This window comes from Oncorhynchus tshawytscha, linkage group LG22 (genome assembly GCF_018296145.1).
Source record: "Oncorhynchus tshawytscha isolate Ot180627B linkage group LG22, Otsh_v2.0, whole genome shotgun sequence".
In the NCBI taxonomy this organism is placed as follows: Eukaryota; Metazoa; Chordata; class Actinopteri; order Salmoniformes; family Salmonidae; genus Oncorhynchus; species Oncorhynchus tshawytscha.
Window position 1 is genome coordinate 29,873,046 of NC_056450.1, and position 14,711 is coordinate 29,887,756.

A 14,711-nucleotide genomic window follows, 5' to 3' on the forward strand; every position below is an offset into this window, starting at 1 on the left:
TGGCAGACACATTGGAGTTTACAGCTAGAGTGAGCAGCCAGGCATCTCCTTAGAATTCCTCCATGTTGTCTGTGTTTTTTTACTCCCAGTACTGCAACATCACCCAAAGCACACATGCTGCCAAAGAGCTTCTACAAAAACAGGATTTTCTCCTAAAGATTCCCCTGGTTCCCACATCACATTCATAAGTTTGCTTTACACAAATTCTATCAAGCGGCAGCATGATACTCCTATAATTTCACGCAGCCCTTAAAAACAGCTAATGTGTGAATGCTTCCCGTTTGCAATAAGCCACTTTGTTTGTTGAAAACTCGCCAAGTGGCAGAAAAGCAGCTGCTATCTCTGCAGTCTCAAGGGGCTAGTTCATTTTAGAAAGAAAATCTCCTGCAATATGCCAAGGGATTAAGACATAAGAAATCCCAGCATGGGAAAATTAGAAACCAGTACTCATGGGTTGAAAGCTATACATCCATAGCACGGCCAATTGTGAGCCGTGCTATGGGACTCCCGATCACGGCCAGCCTGGGATCGAACCCGAGTCTGTAGTGACACTGTAGTGACACTTCATTTTTTTCCCAGTGGGAAGGTGGATCTGTAACTCAGGGCTCAGGCTCTTGAGAGGAGATGTAGTCCTGTCCTAGCCATGCTCCCTTTAACTGATGTGAAATCCCTCCACATTCACCTTGCCAAAGAGAACAGGGCTTCACACCACCATGCTGTCTGCAGATCTGTCGTTCAATCCGGGTATTTGTAGAGAGACAATAGTCTGCTATGATGGGGAGAGAGCAGACACTGTGCATGAATCAGGCTTTGTATCCTGCCTAGTCTATCTGTCTGTGTTTCTATGGTGCTATGGGACTTCATAGGTGGGGATTAAATCAAATTAGATTCAAAAACAACAGGAAACACAACAAGAACACAGAAAAAATATAGCAGAAGAACTACAGTGGCATTTTGTGCTGCATGGTGGTCTGAGCTCAGTCGCCAGCCAGTTCCAGGTGGATAACAATCGAGACTGTTTGAGGGATCATGTTCAAAACCCCTGCAGGATTGGAGTTCAGTATGCTTGGCCAATCACCTTTGCCTTGAGCAGGCGCCAGTCTTTAAAACACCCAGCCAGGGATAGAGGCTACACAGCCAGGGTTCCTCCCGCTAGTTCCTCAGTTGTATACAAACCGGAACAAACACTGGAGCAAAAAAAGGGAACTAATACACCTTAAGACAACCTGACAACAAGAAACATTCCAATGTCAGTGGGATTTGTGTCATATTAGAAGTTGGGGGAGAGGAAGAGAAGCCACTATTTTTTTTAAACGTAACCTTAAGGGCCTTGCATTGTGGAGACAAACTCCCCCCCCCCCTCTTTCTGGATGATAGGGACATTTATATTGGCTGAGAAAGTGACATTTGCTGGTTTCGAGAGCTGCTTAAGGGGATGCTTCCTAGGTGGGCACTGCTGATAAGACGACTGCCAGGAGTGTAGGGAGGGTAAAAACAGTAGGAAAAGGAAGATGGCTGAAATCAGAGAGAGGGCAGGTTTTTTCCTGACGTTTTTATTTTATGCAAAGTTACACCAGCATCACCACCAGGATGGTAAGTTTGAACAGCAGTAACCCATACAGGACATAGATTACATGTCTAACCTCTTCCTCCTGTTGGCCTAGAGTAAGCCATAGGTGCTGTTTGTCTGGCTATCTCTCCTGTTTTGGACTTATAAGAAGCATACTCTGTTTGAAGTATCAAATACATTACAGAGACATTATCAGAGCTGCTGTATGGGCAGGGAGCACCAGCATTCACATCACATACTCCTGCGTCAGCTCCACTAAGGAATACCATGTCTCCTAACATGATGAGAGAGAGAGTATAAGAAAAAAGGATGAGAGGAGAGAGGAGAGGAGAGGAGAGGAGAGGAGAGGAGAGGAGAGGAGAGAGAGGAGGGAGAGGAGAGGAGAGGAGAGGAGAGGAGAGGAGAGGAGAGGAGAGGAGAGGAGAGGAGAGGAGAGGAGAGGAGAGAAGAGAAGAGAAGAGAAGAGAAGAGAAGAGAAGAGAAGAGAAGAGAAGAGAAGAGAAGAGAAGAGAAGAGAGGGGTAGTCTGGAGGCGGTTTTCAAGGTTTAGCCAATGCACTTTTAAATGGTGTCTGGTTTCCTAAGTGGTGGAAGTGAATGGTCGGGTGAGTTTACCGACAGACTTCAACTTCGTAACTGTCACAGAGAATTCTGCTCAGAGAAATGCTGCTGCTGCACTATGAAAGCACACTACTCCTACATAACATGGATATGCCATTATTGCTTACTTATCTATGCCTTCAGCCCAGTATACAGGGCACAGCAGCAGCACAACTGTTCCAGCACATCAACCCAGGAGCGGATATAGTGATCTGGAGGCCCCAGGCAGAGGCCAGTCTGAGGCCCCCCCCTCCCATACATTTTTATGGGATTTATAATAAAGACATAATTTAACTGTAAAAATGTATTACCTTTTAATAATGCCATGAATACAACCAGTCATGATGTTTTCATCTGATTGTCAAATAAATCACTTCAAGAAGTAGATTACCTTCACACGTTCATCTCAAAATAACCCCACCATATGAATAGCACACCCACTAACTTTCCTTTCAATTCACAAGTGGCTGAAACTATCTCACCGATGAAAGCATCCAATCGAGAGTAACATCGCCCGTCTGTTTTATTAGATTTAGCCCATGTATCTGACTCTGTCTGGTAAAAAAGAGGATGACATGACTTACTCTTTTTGGCTAGACAGCATCTGATACATGGGCTACACATGCATGTCCTCTGCCCCTACGTCGACGACCACGTCATTATTACCAGTAGCACCTGTCTTTTTACAGAAACAATGCATATTGTCTAAGAGTCTAAGGGCCCGGGGCTGGGTTTCTAGTAAGCGAACATATGGAATTGTTTTAAAGATCATACCACGGATCATTTAGCTATTTTATTTTATTTTTTGGGGGTCCCATGTACTGTAGGTATAAAACACACACACACACACATACAGTTGAAGTCGGAAGTTTACATACACTTAGGTTGAAGTCATTAAAATTAGTTTTTCAACCACTCCACAAATTTCTTGTTAACAAACTATAGTTTTGGGAAGTCGGTTAGGACATCTACGTTGTGCATGACACAAGTTGTTTACAGACAGATTATTTCACTTAGAATTCACTGTATCACAATTGCAGTGGGTCAGAAGTTTACATACACTAAGTTGACTGTGCCTTTAAACAGCTTAGAAAATTCCAGGAAATTATGTCATGGCTTTTGAAGCTTCTGATAGGCTAATTGACATCATTTGAGTCAATTGGAGGTGTACATGTGGATGTATTTCAATGCCTGCCTTCAAACTCAGTGCCTCTTTGCTTGACATATTGGGAAAATCAAAATAAATCAGCAAAGAAATAGTTGTAGACCTCCTCAATTCTGGTTCCTCCTTGGGAGCAATTCCTCCTTTGGTCGTCTTTCCTTCCTGTTCTCTGCTGCCAATGACTGGAATTAACTGCAAAAATCACTGAAGCTGGAGACTCTTATCTCCCTCACTAGCTTTTATGCACCAACTGTCAGAGCAGCTCACAGATCACTGCACCTGTAAACCGTCTGTAAACAGCCCATCTATCTACATCATCCCCATACTGTATTTATGTATTTAACTTACTCCTTTGCACCCCAATATCTCTACTTGCACAATTCATCTTCTGCACATCTACCATTCCAGTGTTTAATTGCCATATTACAATTACCATGGCCTATTTATTGCCTTAACTCCCTTATCTTACCTCATTTGCACTCACTGAAAATAGATTTTTCTTTTCTTTTTTCTACTGTATTACTGAGTGTTTTGTTCATTCCATGTGTAACTCTGTGTTGTTGTATATGTCGAATTGCTATGCTTTATCTTGGCCAGGTCGCACTTGCAAATGAGAACTTGTTCTCAACTAGCTTACCTGGTTAAATAAAGGTGAAATATATATTTTTTTTAAAATAAATACCGCTCATACCGCGTTGTCTCCCAGAGATGAACGTACTTTGGTGCGAAAAGTGCAAATCAATCCCAGAACAACAGCAAAGGACCTTGTGAAGATGCTAGAGGAAACAGGTACAAAAGTTTCTATATCCACAGTATAACAAGTCCTATATCGACATAACCTGAAAGGCCGCTCAGCAGGGAAGAAGCCACTGCTCCAAAACCGCCATAAAAAAGCCAGACTACGGTTTGCAACTGCACATGGGGACAAAGATTGTACTTTTTGAAGAAATGTCCTCTGGTCTGATGAAACAAAAATAGAACTGTTTGGCCATAATGATCATTGTTATGTTTGGAGGAAAAAGGGGGATGCTTGCAAGCCGAAGAACACCATCCCAACCGTGAAGCACGGGGGTGACCTCAAGCATACTTCCAAAGTTGTGTCAAAATGAAATGGCTTAAAGGAAAACAAAGTCAAGGCATTGGAGTGGCCATCACAAAGCTCTGACCTCAATCCTATAGAAAATGTGTGGGCAGAACTGAAAAAGTGTGTTCGAGCAAGGAGGCCTACAAACCTGATTCAGTTACACCAGATCTGTCAGGTAGAATGGGTCAACATTCACCCAACTTATTGTGGGAAGCTTTTGGAAGGCTACCCGAAACGTTTGACCCAATTGAAACAATTTAAAGGTAACGCTACCAAATACTAATTGAGTGTATGTAAACTTCTGACCCACTGGGAATGTGAGAAAAGAAATAAAAGCTGAAATACATCATTCTCTCTACTATTATTCTGACATTAAACATTCTTAAAATAAAGTGCTGATCCTAACTGACCTAAAACAGGGAATTTTTACTAGGATTGAATGTCAGGAATTGTGAAAAACTGAGTTTAAATGTATTTGGCTAAGGTGTATGTTAACTTCCGACTTCAACTGTGTGTGTGTGTGTGTATATTTTTATATTTCTCTTATACACTTATAATTCACTGTTTCACAATTCCAGTGGGTCAGAAGTTTACATACACTAAGTTGACTCTACCTTTAAACAGCTTGGAATATTCCAGAAAATATGTCATGGCTTTAGAAGGTTCTGATAGGCTAATTGACATCATTTGAGTCAATTGGAGGTGTACCTGTGGATGTATTTCAAGGCCTACCTTCAAACTCAGTGCTTCTTTGCTGACATCATGGGAAAGTCTAAATACTATATATACTGAACAAAAATATAAACGCAACACGTAAAGTGTTGGTCCCACGTTTCATGAATTGAAATAAAATTTAAAATCCCAGAAATATTCAATATGTACAAAAAGCTTATTTCTCTCAAATTCTGTGCACAAATGTGTTTACATCCCTGTTAGTGAGCATTACTCCTTTGCCAAGATATTCCATCCACCTGACAGGTGTGGCATATCAAGAAGCTGATTTAACAGCATGAGCATTACACACGTGCACTTTGTGCTGGGGACAATAAAAGTTGAGGGAGAGTGCAATTGGCATGCTGACTGCAGGAATGTCCACCAGAGCTGTTGCCAGAGAATTGAATGCTAATTTCTGTACCACAAGCTGCCGTACAACCTCAGACCACGTGTGAACATGCCAGCCCAGGTCCTCCACATCCGTCTTCTTCACCTGCAGGATCGTCTGAGGTGGGTGTTGAGGAAAATTTCTGCCTATAATAAAGCCCTTTTGTGGGGAAAAGCTCGTTCTGTTTGGGTGGGCCTGGCTCCCCAGTAGGTGGACCTATGCCCTCCCAGGCCCACCGAGTCAAAACCATAGACTAGGGCCTAATGAATTTATTTAAACTGACTGATTTCCTGATTTCCTTGTAACTCTGAAAAATATTTCAAACAGTTTTGTTTATATTTCTTTTCAGTATATTTGATGAAACATTGAATTTGGCCTCACTGCTATTAGCCCATAGAAATGCATTGAATAACAGATTCATACATAGAATATCAGATAGTCAACATTTAATCAAAAGGAAGTGTGTTTTGAAGCATCTGTTCTATATCTAAGAGATATAACAACACTCAGGAAATAAAATATGAATTACTCGTATACCTTTTCATACATGGAAATGCCTTTTTCACTTCCATTCATTTTTCGGGCCAGTTCCAGCTTACCTTCAGACACTCGTGGGGGTTGTCGAGCAAAACACGAACACCATCATGTTCATCAGTTTTATGTCCATAGAGGGGTCATAGTAGTTTGTAGCCCAAGCTGCTCGGACGCTACAGACGTTTCTGTACCTACTTTTGGGATGTCTCCTGGTCTGACAAACAATGCTATAGCTCGGCCACATTCCACTGCACATGCGGAAGTCTGACATTGGAGGATGTGGTGGATTGAGACGCAGCCAAAAAGAAAAGACATCTTTAGCTTAAACAAATGGATTTTGATGAATGTTTTTATTATTCATTTATTATGCCTCAAGTGGAGAATTTGTATTAAAAAAAAGTTTAAAAAGTGACATTTTTATACCCAGTTCATGTGGCCCCTTGATGTGAGGCCTGAGGCAATCGCCTCTTCTGCCTTATGGTAAGTCTGCTAGTGAATCAATCCTATGTGTGTTCTTAAAATGTAACTATGAAGAGCAGGTGTGATGGCATATGCTGTGAAGTCATGTGAAGGTCTGGGATACAGGCAGGAAAACAGACACTAAACACCATCGCACCACATACCATTAAGAATGTGATACTTGTAATAGTTAAAGGGGGTTAGTGGGCTGAGATCAGACAATGCGGTCATTAGCAGGGCAAATCAGATTGATGGTCCATTGTCCCTGCCCTGGGGGCTGTGGGGTGATTGGCAGGGTGGGACGATTGCCTGTGTAATGGTGGATCTGGGATTGAGGATAGGAGAGCTACACAGACAGATGGGGCCTTGTCTGCAGTGACCTTGCTGAGCTGTTTCCTCTGTAAAAAAGGTGCCAGGGCCATTAACATGGGGGAGACTTCAAAGACATCGTTTACATGAGTGACAGCCACATAATTAAGGCAGAGAGAGAAATGTCATCCACATAAAGGCAACAAGGTAAACAGAGGTGGTGTGTGTGTGAAAGAGAGAAAATACATTTCAGTGACTGCATATGATCAAAGACATGCCCTCCTTTGACGCAGACACACACGCTAGAGCTGCAGCCGTTTAATTTCACAGTCAAATGTCCTCGCCTTTCCCCGACAACCATTGACAGAAGTTAATGTCTGCACCGAAATTATACCTGGCTCACTGTTCCGCAGCCTATCCATAGCACAGAAAATATTTATTTCACACATTATTTATCTAACCACACTTTTGTTCATGAAATAAATAGTGGCTCTGTGTGTTTCAGAGATTTGTAAAAAACAGCATAAATCCAGTGACCTCAGGAGCGAACAGCAACACAGGAGTCATCCCAGGAAATATGGTCCAGGAAGCAATCTGGCAGGTCACTGCTGTTACTCACTGCCAGCCAGCTGGAGAGAGATAAAGAAATAATCAAAACAGAGGTGCGAGGGCCAACTTCAGCTGGACTACACTGACAGATAGAAAAGGAGTGGGAGCCTCTCCTATTCACTCCATACTCCCACAACTCTCACTGATGATATTTGCCTTCTTAAAGAAGAATTTAGTAATGAATGATTGAGGATTTGGGTGAAACAGGGGCAGGGAGAACTCTGGTATTGTCTTAAATGAAGGATTCTAGCTTTAATTAATGATTGTGAGGATTTTGGCACGTTTCAGCATGGTGGTGTTTGTTATATTCCCCATAGTCTACAGCGACGAGGGAGAAGACACTTTTTCAGCACACTTTTCTACTTCCCTTTTTTCCTCCATCCCCTCCGTCTTATCTCCATTTTTCTTATCTCTCATTAGTCTGGTCCTGTGACGAGGGTTAGGCCTTGCAGCAGGAAACTAATCTATTTAAAAGTGGGGTTTCATTTTGGATAAACTTTATCAGCATGCCTATTTAAAATTTGAATAATGAAGAACAGCGTAAATCCCCGAAGTGCCCTTGTGACGACGCACACACAACAGCGAGTGGATTGGCGGCTGGTAATAATTGTGTAATCACTCAAATAACAAAGCGAATCTAAGCCTGGGGCCACTCCTCGGGTCGGCCAGCCTCCTAGATTTGCTGGGCTTTGTGATTTGTTCTGGGATTTGAGAAATAAGGAGAAACTCCTTGTGGCCTTGTAGCCCGATTGGATTGCAGAAACATGTTGGACCTTGTAAAAGGATGGAAGTGAGGCAAGGGAGGGCTTTGTCTGCATTTACAAATTTATGGCTCCAATCTTATTGAAACTCTGATCATGCGATTTCATAAGCGTAATGGTGGTCCTCTGCAGGCTACAATCACTCTCACTGACTGCTTTCTACCTCTACTCAGTTATTCTCTCTTTCTCCCTCAGCATGACACAGAAAGCAGTGTAAAATAGTTTGTTTTGGAACCTGCACCTCGACATCACTTTTCTGTCCTCCCCTTTATGTTTCAATTAGACCTACGGTCTGAGAGCAGGTTGGATGTTCATTGAGAATCAATGCTGGTGATCTATTGGAGAGGTGCTATTTAGAGACTTGGGACACAGATATGCCCTCTAAACTCGGATGAAGAAATGAAGCCCTTTCAAAGCTCTTATAAAATGGGAGGTATGTATGTATATTCAGAGCAAGTAGTATATTTTGGAAGATGCACTTGAGTAACAGGGAGTTAAAGTTGATGGCCCTTTACTGAAAGAGCTGAGTGGGTTCTTCATGCATCGTCACATACAGTGCCTTCAATTTTTTTTAAATCCTAATCCATCACACACACACACACACACACACACACACACCAAAAAACAGGGTGAATTTTTTGCTAACTTATAAAAAATAAACAAATGTTACATTTACATAAGTATACAGACCCTTTACTCAGTACTTTGTTGAAAAACATTTGGCAGCGATTACAGCCTTGAGTCTTCTTGGGTATGATGCTACAAGCTTGGTACACCTGTATTTGGAGAGTTTCTCCCATTCTTCTCTGCAGATCCTCTCAAGCTCTGTCAGGTTGGATAGGGAGCGTGGCTGCACAGCTATTTTCACATCTCTCCAGAGATGTGTGATCGGGTTCAAGTCCAGGATCTGGCCTGGCCACTCAAGGACATTCAGAGACCTACAAGAAGCCACTCTTGCGTCGTCTTGGCTGTGTGCTTAGGGTCGTTTTCCTGTTGGAAGGTGAACCTTTGCCCAAGGCTGATGTCCTGAGTGCTCTGGAGCAGGTTTTCATCAAGGAACTTTCTGTACTTTGCTCTGTTCATCTTTGCCTTGATCCTGACTAGTCTCCCAGTCCCTGTCGCTAAAAGCCATCCCCACAGCATGATGCTGCCACCACCATGCGACACCGTAGGGATCGGGCCAGGTTTCTCCAGACGTGACACTTGGCTTTCAGGCCAAAGAGTTCAATCTTGTTTCAGACCAGAGATTCTTGTTTCTCATGGTCTGAAAGTCTTTGTGCCTTTTGGCAAACTCCAAGTGGGCTGTCATGTGCCTTTTACTGAGGAGTGGCTTCTGTCTGGCGACACTACCATAAAAGCCTGATTGGTGGAGTGCTGCAGAGATGGTTGTCCTTCTGGAAGGTTCTCCCTTCTCCACAGAGGAACTCTGGATCTCTGTCAGAATGACCATCGGGTTCTTGGTCACCTCCCTGACCAAGGCCCTTCTCCCCTGATTGCTCAGTTTGCCCGGGCGCCCAGCTCTAGGAAGAGTCTTGGTGGTTGTAAACTTCTTCCATTTCAGAATGGAGACCACTGTGTTCTTGGGGACCTTCAATGCTGCACACATTTTTTTGGTACCCTTCCCCAGATCTGCGCCTCGACACAATTCTGTCTCTGAGCTCTACGGACAATTCCTTCAACATCAGGGCTTGGTTTTTGCTCTGACATGCACTGTCAACTGTGGGACCTTATTTTGACAGGTGTGGACTCCAGTCAAGTTGTAGAAACATTTCAAGAATGATCATTGGAAACAGGATGCACCTGAGCTCAATTGAGTCTTTTGGATACCCGTTTCTTTATCATTGTAGCTAAATGAGTGGGTCCTCTCTGCATCAACCTCGTTGGCATTTTCATTGTAACTAAATGAGTGGGTCCTCTCTGCATCAACCTCGTTGGCATTTTCATTGTAACTAAATGAGTGGGTCCTCTCTGCATCAACCTCGTTGGCATTTTCATTGTAACTAAATGAGTGGGTCCTCTCTGCATCAACCTCGTTGGCATTTTATTGTAGCTAAATGAGTGGGTCCTCTCTGCATCAACCTCGTTGGCTTTATCATTGTAGCTAAATGAGTGTGTCCTCTCTGCATCAACCTCGTTGGGATTTTCATTGTACCTAAATGAGTGTGTCCTCTCTGCATCAACCTCGTTGGGATTTTCATTGTACCTAAATGAGTGGGTCCTATCTGCATCAACCTCGTTGGCATTATCATTGTAACTAAATCAGGGTAGCCTAGTGGTTAGAGCGTTGGACTAGTAACCGGAAGGTTGCAAGTTCAAACCCCTGAGCTGACAAGGTACAAATCTGCCGTTCTGCCCCTGAACAGGCAGTTAACCCACTGTTCCTAGGCCGGCATTGAAAATTAGAATTTGTTCTTAACTGACTTGCCTAGTTAAATAAAGGTAAAAAATAAAAATGAGTGGGTCCTCTCTGCATCAACCGCGTTGGCATTTTCATTGTAACTAACTCATTTGGTATAATTAACTGAGCTAAGTTTGTAATTAATAATGATAGGAGATAGCATTGTTGAGCTCAACATTAAATTGTACTTGTCAAATTGACTCTCCTGGATGCACTAACGCTGACTACTAAGCAGGACTGTGGAAAGTCATGATATAATTTTGCCTAATAAGAGAGCCAGGGACTGAATGACTTAATGAATGTTAGGAGAATGATGCTCCTCTTCTCATTGGAACTAATCTAGCCGTCACAATAATGAGATCCATTTCACAACCCTCTGTGATACAGGGCTCCCACGCAAGGGAACCGACTCACTTTCAGTTTTGTCAAAACCGAGTAGCTCTCGTGTAAGCTAATAATAAATAACTACCGTTCAAAAGTTTGGGATCACTTAGAAATGTCCTTGTTTTCCAAATTAACATACATGAAATTAGTTGCAAAATGAATAGGAAATAGTCAAGATATTGATAAGGCTATAAATAATGATTTTTAATTTAATTGTGTCCTTCAAACTTTGCTTCGTCAAAGAATTCTCCATTTGCAGCCTTGCAGACCTTTGGCATTCTAGTTGTCAATTTGTTCAGGTAATCTGAAAAGATTTCACCCCATGCTTCTTGAAATCACCTCCCACAGGTTGGATTGGCTTGATGGGCAATTCTTACGTGCCATACGGTCAAGCTGCACCCACAACAGCTCAACAGGGTTGAGATCCGGTGACTGTGCTGGCCACTCCATTATAGACAGAATACCAACTGACTGCTTCTTCCCTAAATAGTTATTGCATAGTTTGGAGCTGTGCTTTGGGTCATTGTCCTGTTGTAGGAGGAAATTGGCTCCAACTAAGCGCTGTCCACAGGGTATGGCATGGTGTTGCAAAATGGAGTGATGGCCTTCTTCAAGATCCCTTTTACCCTGTACAAATCTCCCACTTTACCACCACCAAAGCACCCCCAGTCCATCACATTGCCTCCACCATGCTTGACAGATGGCGTCAAGCACTCCTCCAGCATCTTTTCATTTTTTCTGCGTCTCACAAATGTTTTGTTTTTTTTGTGTGATCCAAACACCTCAAACTTAGATTTCTGTCCATAGCACTTTTTTTCCCAATCTTCCTCTGTCCAATGTGTGTGTTCCTTTGCCCATTTTAATAAATTATTTTTATTGGCCAGTCTGAGATATGGATTTTTCTTTGCAACTCTGCCTAGAAGGCCAGCATCCCGGAGTCACCTCTACACTGTTGACGTTGAGACTGGTGTTTTGCGGGTACTATTTAAAGAAGCTGCCAGATGAGGACTTGTGAGGCTTCGGTTTCTCAAACTAGACACTAATGTACTTGTCCTCTTGCTCAGTTGTGCACTGGGGCCTCCCACTCCTCTTCTATCCTGGTTAGGGCCAGTTTGTGCTGTTCTGTGAAGGGAGTATTACACAGCGTTGTACGAGATCTTCAATTTCTCACATGGAATAGCCTTCATTTCTCAGAACAAGAATAGACTGACTGAGAAAATGTTTGGTTTCTGGTCATTTTGAGCCTGTAATCGAACCCACAAATGCCGATGCTCCAGATACTCAATTAGAAGGCCAGTTGTAGTGCTTCTTCAACCAGCACAGCAGTTTTCAGCTGTGCTAATATAATTGCAAAAGGGTTTTCTAATGATCAATTAGCCTTTTAAAATTATAAACTTGGATTAGCTAACACAACGTGCCATTGGAACACAGGGGTGATGGTTGCTGATAATGGGCCTCTGTACGACTATGTAGATATTCCATTCCATTAAAAAAAAATCAGCCATTTCCATCTACAATAGTCATTTACAACATTAACAATGTCTACACTGTATTTCTGATCAATTTGTTATTTTAAAATGGACAAAAAATGGCTTTTCTTTCAAAAGGAAAGGACATTTCTAAGTGATCCCAAACTTTTGAACAGTAGTGTGTGATATATATATATATATATATAAATAAAAAACACACTACTACTACTGGTCAAAAGTTTGAACACCTACTCATTCAAGGGTTTTTCTTTTTTTTCTCTTTTTTTCTACATTGTACAATAAGAGTGAAGACAAACTATGAAATAACACATGGAATCATTTAGTAACCAAAAAGTGTTAAATTAATCTAAATATATATTTGAGATTCTTCAAATAGACACCCTTTACCTTGATGACAGTTTGGCACACTCTTGGCATTCTCTCAACCAGCTTCATGAAGAATGCTTTTCCAACAGTCTTGAAGGAGTTCCCATATGTGTTGAGCACTTGTTGGGTGCTATTCCTTCACTTTGCGGTCCAACTCAACCCAAACCATCTCACATTTGGTTGAGGTCGGGGGATTGTGGAGGCCTGGTCATCTGATGCAGTCCTCCATCCTTCTCCTTCATAAAATAGCCAACTAAGCCCAAACCAAATGGGATGGCGTGTCGCTGCAGAATGCTGTGGTAGCGATGCTGGTTAAGTGTGCCTTGAATTCTAAATAAATCAGACAGTGTCACCAGCAAATCACCCCCACAACATATCACCACCTCCTCCATGCTTTACGGTGGGAAATACACATGCGGAGATCATCTGTTCACTCACACCGCGTCTCACACTACCGGTCAAAAGTTTTAGAACACTTACTCATTCAAGGGTTTTTCTTTAGAACACTTACTCATATAGATAGAAAGCAGTACAGTTTTATATAAGTTGTCTTCAATTCAAAGTGGCATTTCTGCAGCTTGAGCTGATATTTTACTTTCACCTGTTCACTTTCCTGTGGTTTCATTCTGAATCCCTTAGTGACTGCAGGGACAAGGTGTCTGCCCTCCAGTACAATCAAGACTCCTTTGAAACAGTGGGTAAAGTTGGGAGCGGTTCCAGGCGAGCAACTCTCCATTCTGCCATCTTCAGCACTCCATACCGCCCTGATTAAAGCCAGTCCCTTTCATTGATTGAAAAGGAGGGGGAAAACTTGAACCTTTCTGCTCCTCAGTTTCCACTCCTCCATTTTTGGTGGAAAAAAGCTTCCCCTGACAATGTCCAGGCAATTTAGGTGGCATAGGCCTCTCCTGTTGCCCTTTCTGGCTCTGTTACCTCATCCAATCAGCTGGGAAAGTATTTGTGCTTGTAACGTAGCAGAGAGGCGGCCAGGAGTTAAATTGAGTTACCCGTTTAGAGACGGTTTCATTTTCTGAGGATGGTCCCGGAGATCCTTGATGGAACTGCTTAACACTCATCGCTTCTGATGTCCCCCAGTGTCACAGAGAGAGAGAGAGAGACACTGCACAACCAATAGAGAGGCTCACTGAACAGCACAACTGGCAGAGCTGGCTAGGGGGTTCTACTGGCCCAGTTCTGTGACAGACTGCTATAATGGAACTAATCATCATAAACTCTGTCTGTCTGTCTCTCTAAAACTCTGCTGGGAAACCCACACAGATGCAGGAACCATCCTCAAACTCTGGTATAAACACACCCCATCATATCTCCCTCCCATGTCTCTCTCAGCATATACTGTATATGACAATGATATGTTGTCATGGTTGGCCCAATCGATCAGCGTTTTATGACATTTCTCAGATACATTGATCTCCCATAATGATAGAGATGATTTACAGGATATATACAGTAGTCAGCTCATGGCCTGCCCATCTTTATTAATAACTACGAGATAGGATATGAAAGAGGAGAATGAGAGGGAAGAAAAGTAGAGGAGAGTTGTTACATGTAATTTCAGATAGCCATGACACCCACCATATCAAATTCTTCTGAAATGGTTTCTGTAGTTAGAAACCGGTAGGATTGACCAACATCCGATTTGGACCAAATTACTTCCTACCAAGGAATATAAATAAAAAGTCACCGATGGACCCCCCCTCCCCACACCAATCCCACCAACAACCAGTATAAGTTCTGTTTGACAAGTAGTATGAAGCTGCAGCTTGGAGTATTGCATCTCCATACTATGTCATGTATTCCCTGTGAATCTGGTGATGTTATTCCCTCCCCTTTTCAGAGAAATTATTAATTGAAATCGCTTGCATT

General features: G+C 42.5%; 1 long non-coding RNA gene across 2 annotated transcripts in view; it reads right to left on the minus strand.

Moving 5' to 3' along the window:
• Window positions 1–6,423: 6,423 nt before the first annotated feature.
• The window catches only part of LOC112222297, a 33,873-nt gene continuing 25,585 nt past the window's right edge, over window positions 6,424–14,711 (minus strand). For both annotated transcript variants that reach the window (XR_002949130.2, XR_002949131.2), the window contains exon 3: window positions 6,424–7,448. This is a non-coding gene — a long non-coding RNA (uncharacterized LOC112222297). The remainder of the gene's footprint in view (window positions 7,449–14,711) is intronic.